Raw genomic sequence first — 8,618 nt, forward strand, 5'->3', positions numbered from 1 at the left:
CCCATGACGAGCAGGAGACAGATGATGGAGACTAAAATGTCTTTGCTCAGCAACGCTTTCTAGGACAAAACAGTGCTGAAAACAAGATTATATAAGATGCTTACAATATAGTTCTTCATCCCTTCTATGTTTTTTATTTTTCAATTCTTAAGATTACAGATGTGCATTAAAGAGAAAAAAAGCATTATTTTTGCTGGATGATGAGGATGATTGCTTCTTGATAGGACCACAGCGTCAGACCACACCTTTAGAGAGAGAAAAGTAACATTGCAACAAATCACGCTATGAACAACTCCACGTAAACACTTTAATGAAAGTTTTTAAAGCACAGGGAAAAAAGCGAACATTTGAAAAAAGAGAAAAGTAACATTGCAACAATTCACGCTACGAACTGAAAAATTAACTTTTGAAAAATCTGTAATACAAAAACCATCAAGAAAACTAACCTTGCATGAGTCGAGTTCTGGCATGAAGTGAGGAGGAACTGGGTGGAGAGGAGGGAGAGTCTGGCTCCGCAATGGAGGGATCTTTTCCTTCAGGTGTTTTCTCTCTTCTGATTTCTTGGGTTTCTGGTGTTTTTAGCTGTTTAGCTGGTGGGAGCGAAAGCCTCATGCAGCCATTCCAAAAAGAAAGTCCTTGTGACCCAACCCTTCGTGTTTGCCCTCCATATTACTGGCAGTCTGGCTTTGTTTACATTGTGCTGCTTGAAAGCACGAGGGTTCTCAAATTGTTAAATGAGTAAACTGGTAAACAGTTTTTCCACCTCTTTCAGCACTTGAAGCCTCTGCCTGGTTAACGCTGTAACGCCTTTTGCAACATCAGCTGCTTTAATAGATTCTTTCTGCTTTAGAATAGTCGATAGATTTTGAATTCTTGTACTGTGCGGCAAGATCAGTCACACGAACGCCACGCTCAAACTTTTCAATAATTTCTTTCTTTACTTCGATTTCAATTTTCTTCAAATCTTTCTTCTCGCCACTCTTCACTTGCGTAGACGCCATAGTTAACTGCAAACGCACACAAAATACTGTAGAGCACAAAGAGAGCGCAGGTAAAGCACGTACGTCTGACTGAGAACAATGAACAGGGAGCAGCGCGTATGAACCAGCCAGGCAGGCACGCACCCTCCCCCCTCTCTCTCACAGGCAGGCAGGCAGCCTCCCCTCCCCTCCCCTCCCCTCCCCAGCAGGCAGGCAGGCAGGCACGTGCAGCACCCACCCCCTCCCCCTCCCTCTCTCTCTCTTAGCAGCAGGCAGGCAGTCTGACCGAGAACAATGTAACACGTGCGGAAATCATTGGCGCGAAAGGGAAACTAGCTTGTTCGTATACCGAGTGTGTGGTCGTGAACCGAGGCAAAAGGTTGGCGAACTTTTTGGTCGTGAACCGAGACGTTCGTGAACCGAGGATCCACTGTATAACTAGATGGTCACAGAGCTGTAGTTTATTCAGAGATTCCAAAAACTTGAATGAGGAATGACACACATGGTCTCTCTTGAATAGATTGCACACTGTAGATATGTGGTGGTAATGCTACACAATTGTTACAACAAAATACCAATAGTTGCTAAATAGAATCACAAAATGGTAGCCACTTTGACTCAAAACAAAACACACAACAGTAACACAGTGATATCATCAACAATACAAAAATAACTTTCATAACAAAACATCAGGGAAAAAACACATTTACAAAGTGCTAGAAAATGAATGTTTAACCCAAAACATTAAAATCGTAGTAGTCAACAGCTGACTTCTGACCTGAGCAGTCTGGTGCTAGGTGTACTTATGGGAAATCTTTAAACATTGGATTTGGCACATTGAGTTTGGCTATCAATAACTAGCACAGGCACTGGGAATCGGCATAGAAATCTCTTTGAGTACCCTTGTACAAAACAATTTTGCACTAAAATGGTTATAAACACCAAATACCCCCAATATCTGGATCTGTTTTTCAAAAGGAATGTGCCTCCAGCAAAATACAGCAAAAAACTCCCACCATTTTAATGCAGCCCGATTCCTGGCAAAGTGCAATTTCATTTTAAAAATTTGAAATAACATTTGAAATGGTGTGGTAATATTAAACAAATATAGTAGGACATAGTCATAGCATGGAAGAAAACTGTTAGGCATAATTATGAATAATGTGTGTTTTTCACTCATACACAAAGATTTCTAGATAACATGATAGATATAATTATCATCATATAAAGAAAAAAAACTTTATTACATTGGTCAGTGTAGCATCTGCCAATGTAATGAAAAATGAAAAGTATCATAACAGTGCTATTGTCTTTCTTAGATGTATTTTCTCTGTTGTTTAACTTTGTATAAGGAAGTACAATAACTGACAGTGATTTTCTACAACATATTTTTTAGATTAGCTGCAAGTGTGTTTGTGTGCTTGGAGTGCCAGCACAGCATAAAACTGTAAAATATCTGACACTTGGCCATACGTATGTGTTCTTAATAAGAAATAAGAAATACAGTGATCATATTACACCTCAGATGGCTCAGCCACATTGGCTTTCTGACATATAAAGAACAACTATAAAAGTCAGCTATCATCTTATAAAGCTGTCAACACAAGCATCCCATAATACTTATTTGTTCCATTTACTGCAATGAGAAAAGAAAGACTATCTCCTCACAGTCCCAAACTTTCACTTAACAGTTTTTTGTGAAGTTGTTTTATTTTTATGACTCAATGCAATTTCCCAACTCAGTCTCTTTGTGATGCATCATCACTTCACAATAAATCGAGGCCACTTCCTTTTATCCTGGAGTTGTCCTTGCAGCATTAAAGCTCTTAACTTCATTAACTACATTGTTCCATTTCTAATTTCAGAATTTTGCTTTCATTTGCATAGTACATTATTCAGTATTCTTCATTCCTTTCATGCCACAGTCAATGCTGTATTCTTGTTCTTATTCCATACATTTTGAATTTTTTTTTGTACTCATGATTTTCTTCAGTTTTATACTATATTTTAATGATTTACTGGACCCATTATTATAGGGAATATTGTTAATGGTATTACTCTGTACGAAATACAAATTAATTAAGATGTTACAGATGAGTATAAAGAATTTTAAGGGGCATTTGATAAGCTATCACTTAGTTCAGTCTGTGTGCCTGCGCACTACCTTATAGAAACCACAAAATTAACAATCTAGGAGAAAAAAGTGTTCAATTCGCCAGATGGCTGTTAGTGACATTATTCCAATAGGTGTGTAGCAATTCTGGTCATCATATCTGAGTCCTACTGCTTTTACTTAGTAACATCTGTGCCTGTAATACAAGCCTAGATAATGTTTTAATTCAGCTTTAAAATTTCAGTTCTATAAAGTAGGGTACATTAACTGGCTTTTAAGCAAGCTTTTGGTAAAGCAAGAAATGTATATAGTGTAGCATCGTTTCTATTTACAGAATCATTATTTTTGCTTTTAATCGCAGTCATGGTAACCATTCTTAAAAGACTGGGAAAGATCCTGCCCACTCTCACTTTATTGCTATTACACTGGGTTGGTTACGATACTTTTTGGGTTACTGTTCAACAGTGGAACGTGAAATTCCAAAATTTCAATTTAAAATATTTGTAATTAATTTATAATTCTTAATAAGAGAATACAATGTCAGATTGTTACTCCATTTCAATGAGGTTTGTATTCTGTTCCCATTTTTCTTTCAGTTTGCTCAAGGTATTCCTGTCTTCTTCCATTATTCAATGATATGCTATAAGACTAATTTGTAACAATCTACTGGCATGAGTGAGTGTGGCTGTGATTACAAGCATGCCCTTTGATAAACTGGCATATCATTTCATTACCTCATTGCTGCTAGTAAATGACCTTGTTGTAAACCTGTAGTGGAAAATCAAATTCAGAACAAGAACAAAAGGTTAGAATTTAAGGCTTCCAGGGACATGTACGGCCCACAGAGCAATAAATGCAAAGGTCCTTCTGGAAGCAACCATTTCAAAACAGACTAATCCTTTCACCAAAACATCCAACTCTTTATATGTGTTATCACTTTTGTACTGAGATCTATTTCTAGAAAGAGGCAGCAGTTTGTTGAGGCCTTACAACAATATTTGTTTTGACAACTTGGTTATATGACACCACAAAAGGAGAAATGGTGAAAGAGGGACATAAGCAGGTCCTCTAATACTATAGAGATATACAGTACTCATCCATGTAAAACAAGAGACAAACAGAGAAACTGGTGTTAAATATTTTATGTGCGTCTCTGTGTTGTGGCTCCCATTCATTTCCATAACTTAGCCACATAACTAAAATAAGACTCTGAACAGCTCCTTCAGTATATTATGGCCTTGATCAGTTCCATCAGCTGTACGGGACACAAGCAAAATTCAACATGTATATCATGTTTTTTTTTTTTTTGTATTCTGCAACAATGACCTGAGACAAAGAAACAGGCTGTGTCAGGACTGCTACGATCACTTTAGAGTGCGTACGGACATGCATAGATATTATTACACAACACTGTAAACATAACTTTTTCTTACTGTTTGGTCTTCAGTGACCAAACAGATGTGTTAAATCTTTAGAACTACTAAAATGAAACATTGTGCAGGCAATACTTTAGTAATTTAAAGTCATTAAAGAAGGTCTTTGCCACCCCTGAACCTGACCAACCCTGAGACAACACATTTAAAATAATTCTTCCAAATCTCTGGGAATGCCAACACTGAGCATAAAATACATAATATATCACATTTTGGGGCAATCCATGTAGGAGTAGGATCTTTTTTTTCTTAAGGGCAGCTGCCATTTCCCCCTCATCCTCTTTTTTATCATCCCTGCTTTTATTCATTCTTCTGGTTGTAGACTACTGTGCAAAGGTTTTAGGCCACCCTAGAAAATTATTTTTGATACTAATGATCTGTGTAGTGCAACATTAAAATAAATACAAATAAGCATTGATACAATAAAAAACTAACAAAAATGTCTTGTGTTTTTACAACAAATCAGCATTTAGTTTGGCCTCATACTGCAAAAATGAAACAATTTGCATTGGCACGTTGCTGAATATTTTTTTTCCACGTGGTCTTGCAGTAAATTCTTCCAAGCTTCTTGCAGGATTTGCCCTAATTCTCCCTTTGACTTTGACTGCTTTTTGTTAGTTTTTTTCGCTGTGCGAGTGATTCAGCAAAGATTCAGTTGTATACAGGTTGCGTCTCTAATATTCTTAGTGTTCCATCTGCAGATTTCTGTTGAAAAGAGGTCTTAATTCTGTTTCAGCTCGTTATCAGGGTGAAAGCTTTTCTAAAAGTTAAAAAATGATGAATAAAAATTACTTATATTTTTCAGCAATTATCATTCATTGCTTTTGACCAGATTACCAACACCAATGGCTATAATGCAGATGATGACAGAGCTGCCATCATGCTTCATAGAAGGCTGCAGACAGGTATCACTCTATGTTATCTACATGTTATCAGATCACCTGTGACATGCACCTAACACAAAAGAACATAACTAACCTGTTATGCTGTTTTCCTAATGAGGGAATATGAAGAAATACCATAATCAGCTGTACAACTGCTATCCATAACCTCTAACCTGTCTCAATGACCATATTGTACCCCATGTATTCCTCTCTACAGAGCGCTATGGCATTCTGTTTACTCACTGGTGCCGTCTATATTTCCATACCTTTGTTTCAGCAAAATTTTACCACCAGTACACAATTTCACAAGAGTGTCCTCTTGTGCCCTTAAGGGACTGCAGTCAAACAGAGATATTGACTTTAAGGTTTCACTTAAAAATGATATTTATTTGCATGAAAAAATAGCAATAAGTACAAATAATATAAGGAATTATACAGCCTGGGTGGGCTCATATATTCTTCATTCAATCCCAGATAACTAACCCCAGATAGCTTCTTTTATTTTGTTGCAAATGATATATCCTTTTAATAAAAAATAATGCTAGAAAGAGAGCTCCATGAAAATTTCCATAGCAGCATGAGACAGAAAGCTCCATGAAAGTTTAGATTTTTGCAACTCAAATTAGCTGTTTACAAAAGTGTCAGAAAAACAGCAACTAAACTAAGTGAACTTTTTTTGCAAAATACCTTATTTAATAGACAGACAATCTCCCCTTTTTTCCATACACATTTTTCTCCCCTATTACCGATTGCAGAGTGCTGGTAACAATTGTTAATTAAAATGCATGTGTAGATTATATTAATTCCCGAATACATAACTAGTACATAAATGCACAAATTTGTTAAAACACACAGACCAAGACAGAACTGATTAAACATAAATGGAAACCAATAATATCTATCCAATAATTAATTGATTAGCTATTGCCAGTTGACAATGGTTGAGATTAAAAATGTAAAGATAAAAAAAAAAAAAAACTTAAAATCCTGGAGACATCTGCCAACTGGCTTACTACCTGCTCCTGAGTTTTCTATACTGGAGTTTGCACTGGTCATCCAGTCTAATGAGAGAATCTTTTCATCTGATAATTCAAATGCTTCTTTATCCAAGAATACCTTTCCATATGCAGGAGAGCAGTTGCTCCAAGTGCCACATGGAGATACTGAGAAGAGAAACCAAATAGAGAAGGGTTAGTAACAATTTAAACCTATTGTCACATTTATTTTTCTGTACAAATAACTAACAAAGAGAAATGCAACTAATCAATAACTCTAGTCGAAGTATGCTAAACAAATATAGTGAGTCTTAGCTGGGAATTAAAAGTTTAGATTCAAATTGCCAGGCAGACCATCCCACAGTTTTTTTTTTGTTTTTTTTTATTAATTTTATTACAATCCATACAAAGCAATCAAGTTTTACAAAAAAAATTGAGTTAAGAACAGATCGATCCCCACCCTGAGAGAAAGAGCAAGCCAAACGGCGTGTAAAATTTAAGGCTTGTAAACATACCTAAATTAATAAATTCTCTGTGCTTTATAAACTTATTTTAAAATATTACTGATTAGATCCTGCCATGTTTTGAAAAAAGTCTGTACAGATCCTCTAACTGAGTATTTGATTTTTCCAATTTCAAATAATATAACACATCAGTTTCCCACTGACTTAAAAGAGGAGAGTTTGGGTTCTTCCAGTTTATCAGAATAAGTCTGCGTGCCAAAAGTGTGTGAATGCAATCACAATTTGTTTGTCTTTCTCCACTTTAAGCCCTCTGGAAGAACCCCAAACACAGCTGTTAATGGGTTAGGAGGGATTTTGAGTCCAAGGCTGTCTGAAAGGTAATTAAAAATTTTTGTCCAGAATAATGTTAATTTGGTGCAGGCCTAGAACATGTGACCCAGTGAGGTTGCAACGCTCGCAGGTTGGATCATGCCCTGGAAACATTTTGGAGAGATTTAGTCGAGACAGATGTGCTCGATATATAATTTTGAGTTGTATAATTGTATGCTTTGCGCATATGGAGCTCGAGTGAATTCTCTGCATTGCTACTTTCCACTCCTTTTCTGATATATTAATTGAGAGATCTTTTCCCAGTGTCCTCTTGGATCTTTGAAAGGAAGGGATTGTAAAATGATTTTATATATTGTAGAGATGGAGTCTAATTCCTTGAAATTGAGCAATATTTTTCCAGCGTGGACGAGGGTGCAAGATGAGGAAAATCTGGAAGGTTCTGTTTAACAAAGTTCCTGATTTGAAGATAGTGAAAGAAATGTGTAGCTGGAATGTTAAATTTGGAATGTAATTGTTCATAGGATGCAAAGACGTTGTCTATATAAAGATCTCTAAGCAAGTTAATTCCAAATTTTTTCCAGATATTAAAACTGCATATGTTTGTGAAGGTTGAAAGAGGTGGTTCTCTTGCAGGGTGCCACAGATAGAAGCTTCTCCGTCTTAAAATGCTTTCTACATTGGTTCCAGATTCTAAGTGAGTGGAGCACAATTGGGTTATTAGTGTATTGCCGATAACGTGTGTTTATTGGAGCGCAGAGCAAGGAATACAAAGAAGTACTGCAGGATTTTACTTCTATTGCGGTCCAAGCCTGTGTATGTTCTTCTATTTGTGTCCAGGTTCTTATCGCCTGTATATTTGCCCCAGTAATAAAACTGGAAGTTAGGTAGAGCCATGCCACCTTCTGCCTTTTGTCTTTGTAGGGTCGCTCTTTTGATGCGTGGATGTTTTGAATTCCAAATAAATGAGGTTATTGTTGAATCTAATTGCTTAAAGAATGATTTATTAATGTATATTGGGATGTTTTGAAATAAAAAGGAGCTTAGGAAGAATATTCATCTTAACAGTGTTAATTCTTCCAGCTAGTGTGAGATGAAGGGTTGACCATCTATGCAAGTCTTGTTTAATTTTTTCCATGCAGACGTGAAATTTTGTTGATAAGAGCTTTATGTTTACTTGTGATGTTTACCCCGAGGTATTTAAACTGTTCTGCAATGATAAAAGGTAGGGTGTCTAATCTAATATTATATGCTTGAGAATTCACTGGAAAGAGTACACTTTTATTCAGATTAATTCTGAGACCAGAGATCTTTTGAAATTCTGTGAGTGCTGCTAAGACTGCAGGCACAGAATTTTCTGGGTCCGATATATACAGTACCCTATCATCTGCATATAATGAGATTTTCTGTTCCAGTCCTTCT

The sequence above is a fragment of the Polypterus senegalus genome, chromosome 3 (assembly GCF_016835505.1).
Source record: "Polypterus senegalus isolate Bchr_013 chromosome 3, ASM1683550v1, whole genome shotgun sequence".
NCBI classification, from domain to species: Eukaryota; Metazoa; Chordata; class Cladistia; order Polypteriformes; family Polypteridae; genus Polypterus; species Polypterus senegalus.